Source organism: Taudactylus pleione, unplaced genomic scaffold, assembly GCF_031769625.1.
Source record: "Taudactylus pleione unplaced genomic scaffold, aTauple2 ptg000393l, whole genome shotgun sequence".
In the NCBI taxonomy this organism is placed as follows: Eukaryota; Metazoa; Chordata; class Amphibia; order Anura; family Myobatrachidae; genus Taudactylus; species Taudactylus pleione.
In genome coordinates, this window is record NW_028284794.1 from 2,064,602 (window position 1) to 2,089,085 (window position 24,484).

The window sequence follows — 24,484 nt, forward strand, 5'->3', positions numbered from 1 at the left end:
GGAGGAGGCTGGCCCAAGCCGTCGAAGGGTGCGTAAGCCACCATTTTCAAGGACCGAGATGGAGATATTGGTGACAATGACTATGGAAAATGTAGTAAATGCACCAAGAAATATGGGGGCTGGAGCAAAAGTCAGGATTTGGGAAGAGATAACCAGGGCTGTCAATGCTGTTGGGACAATAGATAGGTCTGTTAAAGTTGTGAAAAAAAGGTAATGATTTTATATCGTGAGTGTTGTGATTTTTATTTCAAAAATATAAAACAGGGAATAACCATGAGAAATTATCTTTAAACATTGTCAGATGGATGGACTTCAAGTATAATTTGAAAAGGAAGTTATGGAGTAGGGTGGACCATGCTGTGGGGACAGGTGGTGGTCCCATCCTTGAGGAGCTTAGCTTGACGCATTTGGAGGCATTTGCTGAGGGATGTGTGGCGGAAGAGTAGATAGTCGGTGTGTCTACTATGGACACTGACATGGCCGACTTTAACACTCCACATGTGCGAGAAGGTAAATATTGGCTGTACAAAAAACGTTGAAAGCTAAAACATGTGTGCCTCCAAACAATCAAAAACAAATAAACAAGTTTTTTTTTTTTACAGACTCAGAGGAGGTAGTGCCTGCTCCTGAGTTGAGGTCTGGGTCCAGCACAGATGGAGACTCTGCAGGGGAGGATCCAAGTTATACATCTGGTGACCCTGTGGAGACTACTCCAGGGGCACCATCCACCCCAGCATTGTCTCTCCTCACAGAGTTGGTCGGCCAAACTCAGGAGAACAGATCTTTTCTCCTTAGGCTGGAGACCACTCTGGTGAGGATTGATGGCAGTTTACTGAGGGTGGCGGAGGCCTTGGAGACCTGTGCTGCGGCCCTGGTTTGGCCAATGGCCAGGAACAGGCAAACCAACTTGCCTTGATGGAGCGAGACTCCCTTCCTCCCAGGACCCCCACCTCTGGCACACCAACAGCCACCCCCCCAAGTACTGGTGAGCCCTATTCCTAGCCCAGAGGCAATTCCATCTACCTCTGGGCAGGCCAGTCAGCATCTTACACGACAGCCGGCTGTTCATAACTTACCTCTTCCTCCAAGCCATCCCAAACAGTGAAAGTAGCCCTGGTTATCTCATCCCTCACCTGTTCATGTCCAGTCCCCATATTTCTAGTCACCAATGTCTCTATCTCCTTTTTTTCAAAATTATTATTTGTAAATTTTATTCAATTATTTACGCAATATTGTCAAATTTTTTGGCCCAACAAAAATATGGTGCCATACAAAGTTTAAAAAATGCATGTGTTGAATGCAAAATGAAATAAAAAAAAAATAAAATAACGTGCAAAATAGTGCTAATTTTTTCCAAATTGTAAAGTATACATGGTTTAAAAAGCATGATATTTGAAAACCCTGCTGCAGGAAAAAAAATGAAATTTGTTCTTTTAACACAACTATAAACCCTAAGGCATACACAATTTTAAAAACTTGTATAAACATTTCGAAAATGCAAACGCACCTGAATCATTTTCAAGCCAATTAGCAGTGTTAATAGTAACAACTAACGATTATTAGCTGCTTGCATTGTGTGGTTCCAAATAGAAACATCACTCCTAACATCAGTTACATTTGCTTCTATCGATTGTACTGTATGGCTTGTGGGAGCTCCTTCCGTACCTTAAGCTAGACGATCATCCTGCTCGTAGAGTGTCATTTTACTACTTCCGGCCTTCTATGTCAGTCATAGCAGATAATTTGTGTACGCCCCTAAAATGCCCTGAAAACAGTGAGGAACGCCTGCGTTTTTAGACCACCTCCCCCGTCAACACCCACAACTCCCGGAAGCCACTTCCTCCTCGTAAGCCGTACGCTTGACTGCATTTTGGATCGTTAGAGCTGGTACGCACATACGCACAACTAACCGTGCACATGCATGGTTTAGTTAACATCGGAAGCGTACGACCGAGCAGCCGCAACAACCGCCTCTGAATGAGGTCCTATATCCCCAGACGAGACTTATATTAATGTTCACTCCCACTACAAATTGATTTTAATTTCATGGAATAAGCCCATCATTCAGTGGCTGTGCACACTGATTTTATTTCTTATTATTTAAGTCAAATCCAACAGACTTTTTGATTCATTTCCATACAATCCTGGATAAAGAGACAAAAAGATAAAAATAAAAAACTCACATATCTATACTAACATTTATTCATTGGGAAATATCCCCCTTTTTTATGCATGCTGATTTTTTTGTTTGTTTATTTGTGGCTACAGTGGTTCCTTTCATATTTTTTTAATAAATTTATTTTTATTTATTTTTTATTTCCTTTTGTCAGCTATAGATTTGATTTAAGGTCTATTTAATATGTGAATTTTATTATATGTATTTTTGTGATTTCATGACTATAACTGCATACATTAAATTTAGACACTACTAGTGTCATTCAGCGCTCCCAGTTGTCTTTGGGCCTCATTCAGACCCACTCGCAAGCGGCTGTCCGCTCGCAAGTGGGTCGATGGTGTGCACTTCGCATGCGCACGACGGAGGGAGCTCCGTCGTGCGCATGCGCCAGACGCGATGAGCGAAGGACTTTCCTTCACTCGTTGTGTCTGATCAAAGGGGGCGTGCTGTCGATGTTGATTGACAGCACGCCTCCTTTGTTGGGCGTGCCGGGGGCGTGCCTGCCAGACGGAGGCGTTCCCAAGGGAACGCCTACCATCAGAAGCCGGCCCCACTGACATCACTAGTGATGTCAGTGGCAGTGATTTTGGCTCTGATAGAGCCAAAATCACTCCAGGGCTTGTGGTCGAAAACCCCGACCACAGGCTTCTGGTCACACTGGCGATGGTCGCGATGGTCAAGACCATCGCGACCATCACCCTGCACGCTCGTATGTGCTGTGGGTGGTGACCCACAGCTATACAAGCATCCAGGAGGACGCTCCATTTTTATGGAGGACGGCCCTCATTCAGAGCGAGCGCTCTGCTCAGAGTGTCTGGCTCTGAATGAGGGCCTTTGTTTTTCCATAAGGTTTTCAAAGGGGTTAGCCATTCCTCCCTGGTGAGCTACTTCTAGATATATCTATTGCCATTTTTGATGGGCCTACCCCATCTTTCCTTACTTTTCTTATTAGAATGGTTAATTGTTCTCCAACTTTCTCAATTATATCGGGGTGATGTTCCCCTCATCCATCCTCTATTTGAATTTTGGTTTCTTCTAATCGGGCTACGATATTTCCGATAACTGGGGGACCTATACTCTCTGTCTTTTCTTGTATCCTTAGAGTGTTCGTGTATTCCCCAACCTCTTTCTACTCTCTCCCTATTCTGATTATTGGGTCTCCTAGACTTTTCTCGGGGAGTTTGATTAGTAAGTGATACAAGGTTCCTCCTAATATTATACCCTGGCTTAATTGTAGATACATGTTGTATTGTATGTGATTAATTTTTATCCATATTACATTTTTTTTGTTTCTTCCTCATTAATTCATTCTCATTTTTTTCAATCTAAATTCAATGCTTTTTTCAAATTCTTTATACTCTGAAAGTGTTGAAAATGGGGTAGTTAAATTTTTTAATATATCCATCTCTTATTCCACTAGTTTCAAATTATTACGTCTTTCCTGGATAAGTTCCATTAATCTAATGAACAGTTCTCAACTATTTTATCCCACTCCTTTTTGAATGCCTCTGTTGAATCTGTAAAGGAGGAGGTCTTATTTATTTTAAGTCCCCTAGGTATTAGATTATGGATCATATACTTTTCTAATGTGGCCACTTCCCACCATATTTTTCCCTACTTTATCAAAAATGTCTCCCTTTTCTTCATCAAACTTCCTAGGTCATCATCCTCTAGAGTAATGTTCTCATAATTTTCATCAAAGATTTTATTACTGTACATAAATCTTGTCTATTATCCTTAATTGAGAACATGTTTGGATAGCAGCAAAAATAGCTTATACCGTTGGATATTTTTAAAATACAAGTAAACAAAACATAAAGTTGGTATCAACCAATTATTGTGCTTAAAAAGCCACCGTAAAAGGGTATGTATCTTCCTGGTGTTATCCTAACCAAGATAAACATAAGTAAGAAAAGTGATTTAGAAAACCCCTCTGCGCTTTTTATTAAAGGATATAGAAGACCACTTATCTCATTAACAAAGTGTCCTGATCTGTGTGGACCACACTTCTTCGCAAAGGATGTTTATTTGCAAAAAAAAGGGGTATATAATCCAGTGGTGGTGGACATGTAAAGATATAAAACACAAATCTAGTGCAGACAATTTCAAACCAGTGTCTTAATGCATGTCATACATGTAATTAATATAATTAGGTAATCCTATAGAGACAAATGGATTTCAAAATTTGTATGATGATTCAAAACCAAATGGTCACAATATAATGAAGAAGAACTCCAAATGAAATGACAAAAGCAATTTTAATAAAACATACTGTAGTTCAAATAGTAAAATCCAAATCTAGATCAAGTGATTCACAGCTGACAGAATATCCATTTAAGTTTCTACATGCACCATATTCACTGGATTCTGGTAGGAAGCCATCCTTATCAATATATCTCTCTGGATGTATCAGCTGTGAATCACTTGATCTTCATTCACATTGTAATAGGGTGAGAGTTTAGAAAATGTGAGAGGTTAGCAGAAACCTCTCACAATGGTTTGATTTATATCATCAAAATGGGAAAACATCTGGAGAGATTTTCTAGTCTAAAAACATCCGAGTTTGCTCTGTTGCTTTGTTCTCAGTCTCTATTACATTGGTTGAGTTTAAAAAGTGTGCGATTTTTACTGCCAAATTGTCACATTTTCTAAACTATCACCCTGTTACATTTGGCCAAAGGTCTCCATTTAGATTACTATATGCAGCCACACATGCTAAGACTACCCAGTCAACCAAATTTGAAAGCAATGGGCAATATCACTCACAGGTTTAAGTTAGTCATTTTAGCTCTACTCCTTCCCTAAGGAGTCACCATTCAGAGCATTATATAATACCACGATTGATGTGTCTAATGACAAAAAGAGCCTTTACCCATCCTCAAAATGGTTAGGCTGCATCTCCTCTCTGGGCTTCTCTTGGAAGAAAGCAACTGAAAGTTTGTAAGTATGGCTTTGATTCACCCAGGGGTCCCTGCCTATTTTGTTGGTCCCGTTCCCCACAACTTCTGATTCATTACTATGTAGTGTAAGGGGCATTACTCTGTGACATAATGTATAAGGGGCACTACTACTGCATAGCAATGGGGTATGTGCGGGGGTAAATGTATGTGTTTTTTACATCTGGGGTCCTTTTAAGATCTTGCTATGTGGCCCCTAATGTTCTAGTGACGACCATTGCAGGCAAACACAGAGGGCTGACTAATATATATGGTTACTTTATAAAGAACTAACTGTGAATCTAATTTGAACTTGCATATTAAAGGTTGAAATTATACTTTTGTAGCTTTCACACAGGTTTTTTAGAGTCTGACATTTTCCACTGGACCCACCCGCAGCTGTGTAATGTAAGAGTGTCCCCAATTTTGGGGATTGTGTGACAGTGTGTGGCCCTAGGCAAAAACCAAAATTACAACATGATGCCAATTTGGTGGTGCTAGGTCCAAAACTCTAGCCATGCATAAAGAACAAACAGACAGACTGACAGACACACTTTCTGCTTCTTATATAGATGAGTAATAGACAAACTCTGCTCAGATTGTTCCTTTTGTGGAAATTCACTAAAAGGGAACCAGAGTTAATAGTAACAGCTCTGCAAAATGAGTTTTATTTGGCAGCAAAGTCAACTCAATGTTAAGAGTAAGATATTTAGCAATGAGCCCCGCTGTACATTGGGTCACTGCTCAGACTCAATAACTGGGAGCTAAATTGTAGATTTTCTCTAACAATTGATACTGTAATTAGCGACAGTAACCTCTATTTAATCCAGAAACTTCCTTGGAACAGTCTTATGTTGCTGTGATGATCAATAAGTGACTCCTCATTTAAGCTTATATCAGCCATTCATTTAGTGGTTAACTGGACATTGTTCCATAATTATTACAGGATAGAGTGAAGTTATTTTGTGCACCACTGAGCTTATAATCTTGTTTGAACTAAGACACATTTTAATTAGACTAAGGTTCTCTATACTGCTGTATAACATTAATCTATTGGTCAAGGTAAATTGTTGTATTATTCAAGCAGAAAAAAGAAAAAAAGAATCCCCATGTAAGTGCACAAATTCTCGCAAGAATGAATCATAAGAATAAAATTTAACTTTTATTAATTGCTTCTAATAACCAACATAGTGGTAAAAATAAAAACACGACAAAATATACATAACAAATTTGAGAATAAAAAGTTAAAATACTGATAAGTGCTCAGTCTATATGTCTACAATAAATCACAAATTTGTGTGCTGTAATGTATGTGTGATGCTATCATTACATCCAGGTATCACATGAATATATAGGTAATATGAGTTGGGTACAACAATATATCTACCATATACCCCCTAGCGTCCTTGAACCTAAGAATAAATGTGTATTGATATAACCATGTTTTTATATATCAAAAGAGAGCTTGATTGCTCTTATCCAGAATATTATCTCAGGAACCACGCTGTCCTCATGGCTTGTATCATCAAACAAAATGACACATATATGGTGGGTAAATATAATATTAGTAACACTTACACACCTAAAGTGGTACACTCTGAACCCCCCTGTATGTGTCGGATAACTACAGCCCTCTATAATCAAGTACGGTCTCCCGTTAATTAGCTAGCGGCCGGCAGCTGTCAGCAATACACCGCAATGACTCTGCAGCGTTGTGCGGCTCATAGCTCCTAGTAACAGCGGCTAGAGATGATTTTGCCAGACACGGTATATTTTTCACAACATTAATATTCAGCTAAATAGACAGACATTTAAGACTGGCACAACAAACGCCTGGCGCACGTTTCGCAGTGCTTTTTCACAAGGCAAACCTGAGCAGCCATCAAAACACACCTTAAATACTGACGTCCACCAATCTCTCTCTCTGTCAGTATGATTGACATATTCCATCTCCAATAGAATCAGACAGCGGATCACTATTATGGATCTCAGTACTATGTATCCTTCATATGATAGAATGTTACAAATTTAGAATAGACTGTTATTAGTTTATAAATAAATAATCTTAACCTTATATTATTCCCCACAATCTATACTCTCCTCACTTAAATAAATAACTGTGATCTATATCAGTGTTATATGTTAAATAACAAATTGTTCCCTTATCATTACTATAGAAATATCTATTAGTATAAACCAATATATTTACCATGTATAATTATCATTAAAAATTACATATTATTATATATAAAATTAAATAAGTGAAAATAAAAATAAGTGTATATTTAAACAATATTAATGTTCCTGTGTATAACAAAATATACCCTATCAATTTATAATAATAAAAATACACCACAGATGTAAATCCCACCACAATAAATATATTAGCACATATGTGTGAGATATAATTTCACATTCATACTATATATTATTTATAGATGTTTATCACAGGAATTGTGATTAGTCACTTATATTAGAGGGCAAAAAAATATATATTTATTGTGGTGGGATTTACATCTGTGGTGTAGTTTTATTATTATAAATTGATAGGGTATATTTTGTTATACACAGGAACATTAATATTGTTTAAATATACACTTTTATTTTTATTTTCACTTATTTAATTTTATATATAATAATATGTAATTTTTAATGATAATTATACATGGTAAATATATTGGTTTATACTAATAGATATTTCTATAGTAATGATAAGGGAGCAATTTGTTATTTAACATATAACACTGATATAGATCAAAGTTATTTATTTAGGTGAGGAGAGTATAGATTGTGGGGAATAATATAAGGTTAAGATTATTTATTTATAATCTAATAACAGTCTATTCTAAATTTGTAACATTCTATCATATGAAGGATACATAGTACTGAGATCCATAATAGTGATCCGCTGTCTGATTCTATTGGAGATGGAATATGTCAATCATACTGACAGAGAGAGAGATTGGTGGACGTCAGTATTTAAGGTGTGTTTTGATGGCTGCTCAGGTTTGCCTTGTGAAAAAGCACTGCGAAATGCGCGTCAGGCGTTTGTTGTGCCAGTCTTAAATGTCTGTCTATTTAGCTGAATGTTAATGTTGTGATAAATATACCGTGTCTGGCAAAATCATCTCTAGCCGCTGTTACTAGGAGCTATGAGCTGCACGACGCTGCAGAGTCAGTGCGGTGTATAGCTGACAGCTGCCGGCCGCTAGCTAATTAACGGGAGACCGTACTTGATTATAGAGGGCTGTAGTCGGCTTGTATTAGAGCGGTTATCCGACACATACAGGGGGGTTCAGAGTGTACCACTTTAGGTGTGTAAGTGTTACTAATATTATATTTACCCACCATATATGTGTCATTTTGTTTGATGATACAAGCCATGAGGACAGCATGGTTCCTGAGATAATATTCTGGATAAGAGCAATCAAGCTCTCTTTTAATATATAAACACGGTTATATCAATACACATTTATTCTTAGGTTCAAGGATGCTAGGGGGTATATGGTAGATATATTGTTGTACCCAACTCATATTACCTATATATTCATGTGATACCTGGATGTAATGATCGTATCACACATACATTACAGCACACAAATTTGTGATTTATTGTAGACATATAGACTGAGCACTTATCAGTATTTTAACTTTTTATTCTCAAATTTGTTATGTATATTTTGTCGTGTTTTTATTTTTACCACTATGTTGGTTATTAGAAGCAATTAATAAAAGTTAAATTTTATTCTTATGATTCATTCTTGCGAGAATTTGTGCACTTACATGGGGATTCTTTTTTTCTTTTTTCTGCTTGAGTAATTATATATCCCTAGGTTGCACCCCTGAATATAATAAAAGTCTGGGACATATAATTATGACAATCAGGGTGATCTCGCATGGACCATAGTCTTGGTGCGATCTCCAATTCCCTAACCCCTTGTTCCCTATAAGTATACTAAATTGTTGTATTATGCAAGTTATTTATTGTAAAGTGTTGTGAAGAGAACACAATGGTTAATTTAGTGCTAAGAGTGTATTGTAATTTAGGATTAATTTGTTAACATTGGACATTATAATTGTATTGTTGGTAAATTGTATGCTGAATGAATTTACGTGTTTGGTTGTAGAAAAAGGTGCCAGCAGAGATGTACAGTATGCTGATTAGTTCCTGTAAAATAAAACTGAAACCATTTACAAATAATTGTATCTTTTACCTGTGATTAAGCTGTATTAAAGTTATATTTAGAATATAAGGTCTAGTAATAGAACTTGCCTCTCTGCAAAGGAGTGAGGGAATTGGAGAAGAGGACTTTTAGTAAATGGGTTTGGTATAATAGATAGACAGAAATTACACAGACAATGTCTAGATAGACAACAGGTGTTAGACAGGCAATAGGTCGACAGGGACAAAAGGTCGCAACAGTAAAGGTCAACATGGATGAAGGTCGACAGGTACAATGGTTGACACAACAATTTGTTTTTCTAACCCTAATCTTCACCCTAATCCTCCCCTTCGTGCCTAACCCTATCCCTCCCTCCTGGTGCCTAACCCTAACCGTTACTTCTAGTGCCCAACCCTAACTCTCGAGTAAATGCCTAACCATAACTCTAACAAAAAATGTGTCGACCATCTTTTTGTCAACCATTTTTGTATCAACCTTTTGTACCTGGTGACCTTCATCCATGTCAACCTTTTCTGTGTCACCCTTTTGTCACTGTCAACCTATTGTCTGTCTAACATTTGTTGTCTAATTAGACATTATCTATTGACTGGAACCTGACTTGAATACTTAATTGTAGCCCACCATAACACTAACAATACAAACCTATAAATTCACTGGGGACATAGAGAGCTTTGGGGTCACCACACATTGACATTAAGTGCACCCCTGATTCAGGACCACCATGTCTATCACACACTGACACATAGTTCTGCTGATTACTCACAAATTTTAGAAGCTTGGATAATATTTTATTAAGTCCTGGATGGTTAATCATCTCTATGTGACTCATTACAAAGATCCGATGCTCTTCAGGTCATTTTTGTGTCCATCAGCCAAAAGCTCTGACAGTGATGGAGAAAGGGTCTCTCACCATCCCCTGCACATTCACCTATGAGAAGGAACCAGAGGGGAATACACAGTACAGAATTCACTGGGGGAAGCCAGAAGGACCATACTGCTCCAATATCAAGGAGGAAATCATAGACACTGCTGGAAATGGTAAAGGCCAATATGAGGGGAGAGTCTCCAGGATGCTGGATCCTACTAACAACCAGACAGAATCTATCACACTCACTGGGCTGAAGCCGTCAGATGGTCCCAGAATCTGCTGCACAGTAGCTCGTATTATTAATGGCAATGATCATATTTTTAGAAATTTGTTTGGGACATATCTACATTTTACAGGTAGGAATATTTTTCCTTTTTGGTATTTTCTATTGATTTAAACAAATAAGAGCTATAATAATTATTAATAACCTAAAATTGTATGTTTAGAATTAAGACACCTCAGCTTTCTATGTGGCTCTGGATTTGCAAAAGCTTCTTGCAATTAATTATTTAGTTAATTATTTATAGTTTTTCCAAGTTGCAGCAAAACCACACTTGGAAATGTATAAAATACTGTATATAATAATTTGTTACATCCAACTCTTCATAGAATGCAAATAGAAATAATAATAGCGCACCTTTAATATTTTGAGCTGCTTTCTTACTTCTTATAAATAATATGAAGAGAACAATATAGGTAATAGTGAAATGCTGTGTGTTTAATGTGAGTGTATAATAGTACAGTATGTCACAAAATGGTTGAAAAAATATTGAAGTGTATATATGATATATATTTCATTCATGTAAAAAGATGTGTGTGAGAAATTGGGTAATGAGTGAAATGGCAGTCATCAAAAATACAATATGAAAAAAAAAAATGAAACTTAAAACCTACTTCTAAAGATATAAAAAAATGAGTGGAGGCAAAAAACAAAATGAAACAAGTAAAAAAATGGCAATTTGATTCCTAGGAAATGTTATAGCTCCTTTTGCAAGGTGGTGAGATTCCTTCTGCTGTATTGCAATGCTTCAGGAGACTATCCCTACCTTACCCTGATAAATGCCTTCTCACCTCCATTAGTAGTATTGCTGGTAATTATGCAACAAAACCGGTGGTTTTGTTTTAAATAGATAAGCTGCTGTGCAGTGTGCGCTCCGTCTTTGGTGCGATGGTGGCATACAAAGAGTGTTTGCACTGCTCGGGTGATCTTTTAAAAAAAACAAGTCCATACAGGGATGAAATTAGTTGGAGCCTGTCTCACAAGCACCAAGCATCTGGAAGGTCTAAAAAGCACAGTGATAATTGCTAAACAGATCACCCGAGCAGTGCGAACACATTTTGTATGCCACCTCATCCATTGTGCGAAGATGGAGTGCACACTGCACAGCAGCATGTCTATTTAAGACACAAGCACCGGAGAGAGATCTGAAGTAGTTGCAGAATTTACCAGCTATACTACTAATGGAGGTGAGAAGGCATGTATTAGAGTAAGGTAGGTATAGTCTCCTCAGGCATTGCACTACAGCAGTTGGAATCTCACCACCACGTAAAAAGAGCTATAACATTGTATATTTCCTAGGAATCAAATTGACAGTTTTTTATTATTATTATTATTATTATTATTATTATACTGTAATTTGTTTTTGTTTTTTGGGTTTTTTTTTCCTCCACTAATTTTTTTATACTTTTAGAAGTAGGTTTAAAGTTTAAAATATATATATATATATATATTGTGATAGGATCACTGGTAAAGTGGTCTGTGGCAGGTGCATTTGTCCCAGATTCCTGTCTTATGTGTTCTAAACCCCTAGGAGAAAGTCTGCAGTGTAGCAGGCTTGAGTCTCGGCTTTTTGAAAAGCCGGTTTGGGACCTGGGGGTTGTGGGTGAGAGGAGAGGGAGGGCTCCACCCACGGCCACTCCTGGTTTTGGTTCCCGCAGCCTGGTAACAGGCTTGTTAGGGTTCCCACCTGAGAGTGGCCAATATAAGCCTTGTGTGTTTAGGGCTGAGTGTCTCACCTGGGAGAGCAGGCAGGGAGTTTGCTCATAGACACTTGAAAACCTAACTGTGAGTGTTGTGCTGTGCTTTGTTTGTTGGTGAGGGCATTAGGCCCTGCCAGGTTCTGGTAGTGAGGGAACCACCTGTGAAGTTAGTGCCCCGACAGGGCTAGGATTTATGTTTATGTTTTCTTTATGTTATTTCTGACATTGTACAATAAAGACTGGCGCCGACCAGCTTGTACTCGCATCCAGACTGGTGTGCTGCTTCCCTGCTGCTGTGTGTGTGTGTGTAAGGAAGGAGACTTCTACCCAGGAGAGGGACCCCTAATCTGACTGTGTCACAATATATATACACAAACTGAGCCAGCACTCCACGCTATTAATGCAAAAATGCTCTGGTGCCCTCTGAAGTATAAAAGATACTCAATATTCAGGTGTAGCAAAGGCAGCGGCACTCACGGGTGTTGTGCTGAAGAATCACATCAACCAAGGGTAAGTTCGTTCAACATTTCAGTCACTCAGACTTTTATCAAGAACTTACCCTTGGTTGCTGTGATTCTTCAGTACAAGACCCACTGCGAGACCGTACGTCATGTTGCCAACGTCGCACTGTGACTCTTTGAGCAATAGCCCTCTGTGTATACAAGCAATCAGCCAGCTCACTTTAGCCTTTGGCCAATAATGGTGGAAACAATATTGTGAGCTGTGAGGTGGTCTAAATTGACTATAAATAACTGGAAATTAATATTAATGAGTTTAACAGCACTCTTGGAACAAAAATAAGCCCAAATTATGTGATTTTAGCTTTCTTTGGCAATTTTTTAAAAAATATCCAAATCCAACTCCAAAACCAGTCAGGGCAGGTTTGACAAATCCATGTCTAAAGCTGGATGATGAATCAGTGCCAAATCCAAATCCAGCAAAAATTATCTGGCGCACATGCCTAATAAGAAGGTTTGGCTTAGTTGCCGATGGAGCAGCTTTGATGAACTGCTGATGTGGCTTTGAGAGCTGATGGTGTGGCTTTGTTGCTGATAGTGCGGCTTGGAGCTTTAAGCAGAAGTTGATGAACAGCTGATGAGGCTTTGAGAGCTGATGGTGTGGTTTAGGTGCTGATAGTGCAACTTGGAGCAGGTAGCAAAAGTTGATGAACTGCTGATGTGGCTTTGAGAGCCGATGGTACGGATTGGGTGCCGATGGTGCAGCTTGGAGCTGGTAACAGAAGTTGATGAACTGCTGATGCGGCTTTGAGATCCAACAGTGCAGCTTGGGTGCCAATGATGCAGCTCGGAGTCAATGGGGTGGCTCGGACCCTAGTGGCAGTACGGGAGCTGCTGGTGGAGCAGGGAAGCTGATGAAAAGGCAAGGTAATGCAGCTGGAGAACCAGGATACAGTAAAGCGAGGTGGTACAGAATGCTGACCGTGTAGCAGAGCCAGGAAAACCAAAATAAATGCTATAGTTGGCGAGAGGAAACCAATCACACCATGTAGTGGACAACACGTGACGTCCTGCAGTGTCCAGATTGCCTAGCAACTGACAGGGTGGGCAAAACAGCATCAGATGGAGGTAAAATACTAGAGATTGACAAGTCGTGACCATGACTTGTGACAATGAGAGAGCCGTGGGAAACACAGTCCTGGGGGAGTGTGGATAGGACACTTTTCACACTACACATCCCTTTAAAGACACGACTGTAGCACAATCTATTGCCAATATTACAAATAAAGGGATATTATATTTTTACCAACCAGTTTTTTTATGTGTTTTAGGTTACAATCAATTAAAGTTATACAGATCCCCATGGTGACCCCTTAGCATACAGCTCTCTGTGGTGTCCCCTTTTCATACAGTTCCCATAGTGACCACTTAGCATACAGCTCTCTGTGGTGTCCCCTTATCATACAGTTCCCAAAGTGACCACTTAGCATACAGCTCTCCATGTTGACCTGTTGTATATTACTCCACATGGTGATGCTTTAGCGTACAGTTACTTGTGGTGCTGAGTTTGTAAATATTTAGAGAAATTGTAAAATTGTATTTTAAGATTGCTATGGTTTTTGCCAAGTACAGAAAATAAGCATGTGCTGATTGGATTATCTAGACACTTAGGGGCATATTCAATTAGCCGCGGGGTTTAACCTGCGGCTAATTGTTGCGCTAGCGGGATTCAACTAGCGGGGATTCCATGCGCGGGTGTCCCTGAGTCCCTGCTGTTTTACTTTACCTCGCACCTCATGTAGGTGTGAGGTAAAATCAGCGTGAGGCCACCCTATTTGGCCTCGCGTGAATGGGTAAAACACACTGATTCCGCAGTTCTCGCGGAATCAGTGTGTTCTCGCGCGACAGTCCCGGTGTAATGACGTGGGGAATTAGCTGTTTATTTGAATAGCTAAACCCCGTGTCGTGGCACTTTAGCCTGTCAATTAGCTGCGGGTGAAATCCTGCGGCTAATTGAATATGCCCCTTAGTTGTACATCCAATGCATTCCTGCAAATAACATCCCCTGCTGGAATACACACATACAGTGAATGCAGCTTAAATATACTGAGCAGCTTCATGACACTGTCAGGGGTGGGATGTGAGACCCCCAACATCCATGAGATTGTCCATCACTGATTAATGTTTTCCTTACCCTCTGATCTAAGTAAATACATGTCAGAGGCACACTGATAGTGCACTATATAACAGAGCATCTTACAGAATGAATACAATGTCATAAAATAACCCTCCCATGATCTAACAACCCTTTATAATACTATTTCAATGTAAAAACTGTGAAAATTCATTAGTGATAATAACAATTTAACAATTAAAATTTATGGAATAATTGATGTGATACATTTGCCATGTCGATGACCACCATTTTTTGCAGCTCCGCATGCGTAGAAATTTTAGAAAAAACTCATACAACCCTGTGTTCCAGGTGCTGTGAGCTCCCTTTATAAGGCATAAGACACCTGACATTTGCTGCTGATTAATTTCCATGTACTGTGATTGGCCTGGTTCACAGGGGGTGATAATTATTTCTCTGATTCTGAGCAAATCAGAAAATGATTTGTCAATGGTGAATCTCTGAAATTTGGTTGAATTTTGAATTGTCTGTATCTACTCTCCCATCTCTGCTAATCTGTACTCATTGTATTCTCTCTGTAGGTGACATGTCTGTATCTCAGCTGGATGAGCTGATAGCTGTCCCAGGAGAAGAGGTCACCATTCCCTGTCATTACCCTCTGGAGCTCACAGGGACAGTACAGAAAGTCACCTGGTATACAGGAGAGAGGGAGAGTTGCTCATATAATGATAATGAACTCTACACCTCAGCTCAACTAGACAGAAATGACTTCTCACTGGTCAGTTTCCCCACAGATGTCTCACTGCGCATACACAGAGCTGACAGCTCTCATCACATCCAATACTGCTGCCAGGTGACTGCCAGTAATAGGACATTTAAAAGCAAAAGAAGCACCCAGCTGGCCATTGCAGGTAAGAATATACTGTAGCATAGATGTGTGTACGGGTTGGGTATGACATACCGGTGCTCGGGATCCCAACTCTCATAAATCCTCATGCTGGCATTTCAACAGGTTTGGGATACCAACACCTTAACCCTACCCATAAAACTAACTCTCCCCCCCACAGCCTAAACCTAACCTTCCCCCCAAAGGCCTAAACCTAACTCTTCCCCCTAGTTCCTAACCCTAACCCTATGCCTACCCCTAACTCCACTACCATGGGCATGTGGCGGTCAGGAAGCATTCTGAAAACTGGCATCCTGACTGCAGGGATTTAAACAACATCCCATGTGTACTCTGTGGTATCAATAATAATGAGTATTGCATAAATTATTAAAGCTTAATTTGAAATTAAATACATCCATTGAAATGACAAAATCAAATATAGAAAAAGTTCAATACTACACATTTCTGTGCACTGACCAGACTGGGAGAAAACAAAGCTGCTTTGGAGAAAGTAGGAAAACATTTGATATGATAGTAGAACATGCATGATACAGAGTTAGACAGAAATCTACCACATGTGTACATACATTGCATGCATTATTATTATATAATTTATTTATTTGTTGCCACAAGTGTTCTGCAGCTCCTTACAAAGTACATAAACCAATAGGAGACCAGTGACTTACAGTACAGTACAATACAATACAATGCAGGACATTAGTTACCATAACAATCACATAAGCAGCAGAGCATAAGCAACCAACTGTTAAGTGCCCTAGTGGGGAGTAAGAAATAGATGAAATTAAAGTAAGAAGAAGCACAAGAGGGTAAAGGGCCCTGCTCATAAGAGCTTACATTCTAAAAGGGAGGTGCAGACAAACAGGTGTGACACAGATGGGTAGGCAGGCAGGAAGGAACATGTTGCAGCAAGTTAGGATGAGAGCTGGAAGGCTTTAATGAAGTAGTGGGTCTTGAGAGCCCATTTCAATGATTGTAGAGAGGTGGAGAGTCTGATGGGGAGGGGCAGAGAGTTCCAATGGTGGGGAGCAGCACCCACAAAATCTTGGAGGCAGGAGTGGGAGGAAGTAATCAGTTGGCATGAAAGGTAGCATGTACTAGTTGAATGAAGAGGGTGGACAGGAGAGTGAAGAGAGATGAAATCCGAGATGTAAATGGGAGAAGATTGGGTGAGGGTTTTGTAAGCAGGCATGAGAATCTTGAATTGGGTTCTGAAAGGGAAGGGGAGCCAGTGGCAGGAGCAAACACAGGAATCTCATGGAGGGGTTTCCATTATACAGTATATGTCTACACAAACACACATATATACAGTCAGGTGCATAAATATTGGGACATTGACAGAATTTTAATATTTTGGCCTCTATTCATCACCACAATGGCTTTGAAATGAAACAAACAAGATGTGCTTTAACTGCAGACTTTCAGATTTAATTTGAGGGTAATTACATCCAAATCAGGTGAACGGTGTAAGAATTACAACAGTTTCTATATGTGCCTCCCACTTTTTAAGGGGCCAAAAGTAATGGGACTATCAAATCAAAAGCTATTTCATGGACAGGTGTGGGCTATTCCCTCATTATTTCATTATCAACTAAGCAGGTAAAAGGTCTGGAGTTGATTCTAGGTGTGACTTTTGCATTTGGAATCAGTTGCTGTCGACTCTCAATATGAGATCAAAAGAGCTGTCACTATCAGTGAAGCAAGCCATCATTTGGCTGAAAAATCAAAACAAACCCATCAGAGAGATAGCAAAAACATTAGGTGAGGCCAAATCAACTGTTTGGAACATTCTTAAAAAGAAAGAATGCACCGGAGAGCTCAGCAACACCAAAAGACCCGGAAGACCACGAAAAACAACTGTGGTGGATGACAGAAGAATTATTTCCCTGGTGAAGAAAAACCCCTTCACAACAGTTGACCAAATTAAGAACACTCTCCAGGAGGTAGGTGTATATGTGTCAAAGTCAATAATCAAGAGAAGACTTCACAAGAGTGAATATAGAGGGTTCACCACAAGATGTAAACCATTGGTGAGCAACAAAAACAGGAAGACCAGATTAGAGTTTGCCAAACAACATCTAAAAAAACCCATTACAGTTCTGGAACAACATCCTATGGACAGATGAGACAAAGATCAACTTGTACTAGAGTGATGGGAAGAGAAGAGTATGGAGAAGGAAAGGAACTGCTCATGATCCAAAACATACCACCTCATCAGTGAAGCATGGTGGTGGTAGTGTCATTGCGTGGTCATGTATGGCTGCCAATGGACCTGGTTCCCTTGTATTTATTGATGATGTGACTGCTGACAAAAGCAGCAGAATGAATTCTGAAGTGTTTCGGGCAATATTATATGCTCATATTCAGTCAAATGCTTCAGAACTCATTGGACGGTGCTTCACAGTGCAGATGGACAATGACCTGAAGCATACTGCAAAAGCAACCAAAGAGTTTTTTAAGGCTAAAAAGTGGAATGTTATGCAATGGCCAAGTCAATCCCCTGACCTGAATCTGATTGAGCATGCATTTCACTTGATGAAGACAAAACTGAAGGGAAAATGCCCCAAGAACAAGCAGGAACTGAAGACATTTGCAGTAGCCAGGCAGAGCATCACCAGGGATGAAACCCAGCATCTGGTGATGTCTATGTGTTCCAGACTTCAGGCTGTAATTGCCTGCAAAGTATTTGCAACAAAGTATTAAAAAGTGAAAGTTATATTTAGGATTATTTAGTTTGTCCCATTACTTTTGGCCCCTTAAAAAGTGGGAAACCATTGTAATTCCTACACCGTTCACCTGATTTGGATGTAATTACCCTCAAATTAAATCTGAAAGTGTGTGTGGGGTGTAACTAGGGTATTTTGAGCCCAGGGCAAGTTGAAAAACAGAGCACCCCCCCAAGTAGGTCTGTGCGATGGAGGCCTTATGTAGTATACTCCCTATGTAGTGCCCCTTATATAGTACCCCAAGTAGTAGTCCTCCCTATGCAGTGCCCCTTAGATAGTGTCCCCAGTAGTAGTCCTCCCTATGTAGTGCCCCCTATGCAATGCCCTAAGTGGTGGTTGCCCCTATGCAGTGCCCCCCTGCAGTGCCAGTGCCCCGTTGTGGTCCCCCATATGTAGTGCCCTGAAGTGCCCCAGCAGTGCCCCCCCAGCAATGCCAGTGCCCCCAGTAGTGCCCCTTATATTGTGCCTCCAGTAGTAGTCCCCCCTATGCAGTGCACCCAGTAGTGCCCCTTATATAGTGCCCCAGTAGTGCCCCCCCAGCAGTGCCAGTGCCTCCAGCAGTGGTCACCCCTTGCAATGCCTCCACCCAGCAGTGCCCCCAGTAGTGACCCCCCAGCTGTGTCCCTTACATATTGTATATAATGATAAACACACACACAAAAAATAAACCCACTTACCTGAATCCCCACACCTGTGCCCACCACCATCGTGCTGCTCCATTCTCCTGGGCTGGCCCGCTCTGTACTATGGAAGAGATGTCAGCCACTGCAGGAGCCGGAAGGTGAAGCCCAGCTATGGTAGTGCCTCCCTCTGTCTAGCTCCCTCTGGGAGAGCTGTGATCATGGTGCACTGCCCGTCCACTGCCAATTCAGCTGCCAGCACATCCATCTTTCAATAAAGGGACCATTACTAAAACCGAACAAATGTTCCTACTTGTGGATAAACCCAAAACACCAACTTTTTATATGCTACCTAAAATCCAACCCCCCCCCGGATGACCTATTGTGTCCGGAATAGGAGGATTGTCAGAACAGGCCAGTGTCTTTCTGGATCAGCATCTTCGACACCATGTAGAAACCTTACCATCCTTTGTTCAAGATACAAGGAAAGTACTAAGAAAGATACATGACATACAACTGGAGGAAGACCATCTGCTTGTAACACTTGACGTCGAGTCCCTTTATACAAGTATCATACATGAGATAGGCATCTCAGCGATCAGGTATTTTTTGCAAATAGAGGGTATGGATGACTTTAAAGAATTTCTTTTGAATTTATTGGAGTTTATTCTACAAAAAACTTCTTTACCTTTGATGACAAATTCTTCCTACTGATCCGAGGAACAGCGATGGGCACGGCATGTGCGCCCACATATGCTAACCTGTTCCTCGGATGGTGGGAAAGGGAGATAGTCTTTAATGAGAGTAGTGACCACCATACCAGCCATATAACAATATGGCTGAGATACATCGACGATATCTTCATGATTTGGCAGGGCAATCACAATGACCTACTTGTTTTCATCCAAGAACTGAACAACAACTTTATTCATTTAAAATTAACACACACAATCAGTAAAGAGGAGGTTACCTTCTTAGATCTACATCTGTTTCTACACAAGGAGAAACATTTCCTAATGGAACTTTTCAGAAAGGAGACAGCTACAAATAGCCTTTTACATAGTAGCAGTGCACATTTTCTGCCAACTATTAAGAACTTACCTATGGGCGAGTTCCTCAGACTTAGAAGGAATTGCACAACAGTAGAGACTTTCCTGGCAAAATCTGAAGATCTTACCACATGCCTACTTAACGGGTTATTGTAATAAAATGGTTAAGACAGCCAATCATCTGGATTTAAAAACTGACAGACAAACCCTGATCTTCTCTAATAGCAGTAAACTCGAACGAGATTCAGATCAGGTACGCTTTATTACCAATTTCTGTAACGAATGGAAGGATCTCCAAGAAATTGTCACACGACACTGGCACATCCTTCTGATGGATAATGACTTACGGAAATCCCTACAGGACAAACCTACCTTTAGTTGGTGGAGATCATATAACCTAAAGGATAGACTAGTCACTATGTGGGCAATGCTAGGAGAAAACCAAAGTTAAGAGGACCTTCCCCTGTGGCAAATGCAAGGCTTGTCCATACATTACAAAGAAGGACTATGTTATGGACAGATATGGCTATAACATTGAATTAAAACAATTTATCAACTGCGATGCCATGGGGGTTGTATATTGTCTGGTGTGTAGCTGCAACCTTAGGTATATAGGTATGACCACTCGTATATTGAAACAGAGAATTCTGGAACATGTAGGAGACATCAAAAATGCCCATAATGATCTAATGAAGATGAAGAAATTAACTTCTGTCGCCTGACACTTTCTGAGACACCACAATGGGACAACCTAAGGTCTTAAAGCATTCGGAATTGAGCATGTCAGATTAGGTGTTAGAGGCGGCAACCTTATGAGAGTATTACTTCAGCGAGAATGCCAATTGGCATTCAGGCTCAACACGGTCAACCCTTATGGACTCAATGAAATGATTAATTATTCTTCCTTTTTATAATAAGATTAAACGATTATAGCATTATTTCCTTTATAGCTTGCAGCTCTATTTCTGTTTTTTCCTCACTAATCTTTCTTTTTAAAAATACTTTGATATTTTTTAAAAAAGGCTATACACATAAAACGACTTTCTCATTTCACCATCATATATTTAATTTTTGTCTGGGCCATTTAAACATTTTTAAAACATTTTTTTGGAATTTTTTGATTATTATTTATATACATTTTCTTTACAAAATAATATATATAATATACATTTCTCATATTATTTTATTATTTATTATTATTTTTTACTATCAATTATATCTGCACGGAATCACAGTACTACGTATACACTAATCCACACCATTATTCCTTGGTTTATTTTATTCATATCATCATTTTTTTCCCCTCCCCCCCCTTCTTTTTCTTTTTCTTTATTATTTATTTATTCATTAGCATCTCTATTACCTTCACTCAATTTTATTAGGTTATTCACTTTTAATTAAATTATCCCTAGTAGCAGTTCACTAACATAAATCTACACAATGAATTTATTTTCATTTTTATCCATATATATTTCCTTATTTTTATCATCACTCAAGCGATTCATATTCAATATAAACCCCCCCACCCCCCCCCTTTTCTTACTACTCATTCACATTCACATTCACTACACTATTCAAATTAAAAAACAAGTATAGATACATATTCATATATTCCTTGTTTATATTGTTGGTCCAGAGATATACTAAGTATCTGAATCTCCATTTCAATTATTATTATTATTTTTATTCTCATTTAATTAAGTTATACAACTACAATTCCCAATTAGTAAGCCACGTATAACTGTTATTGTCTCTCTCCCTGGTTTTCCGGAACTGGGCCAATCAGGAGAGAGTTTAGCATGACCTATCACTGGGCATCTAACAATTGCACAGCAGGATTTGTCCCTCTGATTGGCTGACACACAGGCTAAAGATCAGCTGTGCGCTCTTACCGGCATCTGACTGAGGAAGCAGCTCGTGAAATGCGCGTCTCGGATCGGTGCACTCCCGCTGTGTACAGGCGGGATTACACAGCACAATACGCTGAGGACTCCCGATATGGCAGATTCTGCTCACCATATGCCGACTCTCACTTGAGCAATCGTGTACCACCCTATCCTTGTCTCTAGGCACACATGTTAACCGGTTTACATATGTAAGTGATCAGCCCTGCACTACCCTTAAGGGCAAACAGAGCACAACTTATCTTGTATAGGTCACAGTGCAGCCATTACTTTACTTTTTTCATACCATAGTATATGATTCTGTGCTTCTCACTACTCACCACTACCCATGTGGCATGTGAGAAGCAGCAGCATTAGGGACGATACCATACTGTGGTTTTTACCTTGATTTATGCTTATTATCTACGTAATGATCTTTTTCTCATGGGCACTCTCATTATGGTCTGATCTGAATAGGTTCCTGCACTACTTGTGCACAAGGTTCCTTTTTCACATCAGGCTTAACAGCAGATGCTCAATATACTTATTCACACCCTTGGGTGAGCCTGACAGCATGCTCACATGCCATTCACTGTGATACATAATGACAAGCAGCAGCTGCTGTCTTGACACCGCATAAAGGGAGTAATCTTGCTTATATCCTTTCTACATTTCTAATTACATCTATTTTCAGTGGTACCTGAAAGTATTGTACATACACGGCAATTGGTGGATTTACAGGCAGATATTTTGATCTTTATCTGTACATGTCTGACAGATTTATTATTTTTAGTCCCTCTACTTTGAAAATATGAATATTGAGAGTTCTCTACAGATACCTGCGTGATATGCATTCTTCTAATTTTGAAATTTATTATATAAACTGTTTGTTGATGCTGTGACAGGTCACGGACCCTATTCTATTTGTAAATGATTACACCATAATTAATATTTAATTTAGTCATTTGGACTGACATCAAGGGGGGTATACTCAGAGACCTTACTGCAGGATTATACCAGTAATCTCATTTCCTGATGTCACCCCGCTGATTAATATTTCACTTTGCTTTCTATATCAGTGATAATTATTATGTTTCATTTTGTTTTGTCTTTTATTGTTTATGTAATACCTTAATTTTGTCTTTTAGGATCTGTACTGTAATATGGAAGATATTTTAATGCATATCTATTAAATGTTATTACCAACCGATAACAATTAAGAGTGACCCCAACCAGAGAGTTCTTTTTGCTCCCCCCTTTTTTCCTACTGATTTATACTCTCAGGGGAGCACCTCTACATTGCTATTTTCTTACACCCCTATTGATAAAAGGGTTTTGACATTGATGATTGTGGACTTTTCTATACCATATATCTTTGAATACACCTATGATATCTCCTCATCCTGTGCTCTCTCCAATTCCCTTTCCCTGGTTTTTGCTGCCAGCACATCCTCTTCAGGTGGTATGAAAGCCACCTGATGCGGAAGTGCTAACATTTGAACAGGCAGCGGCCAGGCAGTGCCAATCCTGGGTGGCCCAGGGATGGTGCAGAAATGGAAACAAGACTGTCTCCATCTCTGAAGAAAAAAAAATTGGTTGGTCAGCAGGGGTTTCTGGGTACATAGAAACCCCCCTTCCATGTGCTAATGCATGGAGGGCTTAAAGAAGAGGGGAGGCAGATGTAGAGCATTTGGGGAGGAAGATGAGCTGAGCAGCAGCATTGAGGACAGACTGGAGTAGAGAGAGATGGGATTTTAGGAGACCAGATACAAGGAGGTTACAGTAGTCCAATCTGGAGATGACCAGTGAGTGTTTGACGGTTTTAGTAGCATCCTGGGTGAGATAGGGTATTATCTTGGAAAAAAATTTGAGATGGAAATGACAGGACTGTGAGAGGTTCAGGATATGTGGTTTAAAGGAGAGGGATGAGTCCAGGATAACTCCAAGACAGCACACTTTGGGACTAGATGAGATAGTTGTGCCATCAATTGATCCAGAAATAGTGGAAAGTGAGGTTATTTGGGAGGGTGGGAAGATGATCAGCTCAGTCTTAGACATATTAAGTTTAAGAAATTGCTGGGACATCCAGGAAGAGATAACAGAGAGACAGTTGGAAATATGAGTCAGCAGAGAGGATGTATAGAGTTGATGAGAGCACCTAGAGAGAATAGGAGAGGACAAGAACAGAACCTTGGGGAACACTTACTTTAGAGGCTGTGGGGGAGGAAGAGGAGTCCTGAGAGGAGACAGAGAAGTATCTGTCAGAGAGGTAGGAGGACAGCCATGAGAGGGCAGTGTCATGTAGACCAAGGGAGTGAAGGATTTTCAGTAGGAGAGGGTGGTCCACAGTGTAAAAAGTAGCAGAGAGGTCAAGGAGAGTGAGAGAGTAGTGGCCCTTGGATTTGGCAGCTAAGAGTTCATTGCTGATTTTTGAAGGCAGTCTCAGTGGAGTGGAGAGAATGGAAGCCAGACTGAAATGGGTCAAGGAGGGAGTGGTAGGAATGAAAGGCGGTTAGGTGGTTGTAAACAATGAGTGCAAATGCTGTAATGACTACTGTGCTTGGTA

The 24,484-nt window shown here is 39.8% G+C and overlaps 1 pseudogene; it reads left to right on the plus strand.

The window, feature by feature from the left end:
- The first annotated feature begins 9,546 nt into the window (after positions 1-9,546).
- LOC148506846 (uncharacterized) overlaps positions 9,547-24,484 on the plus strand; it is a 94,510-nt pseudogene continuing 79,572 nt past the window's right edge.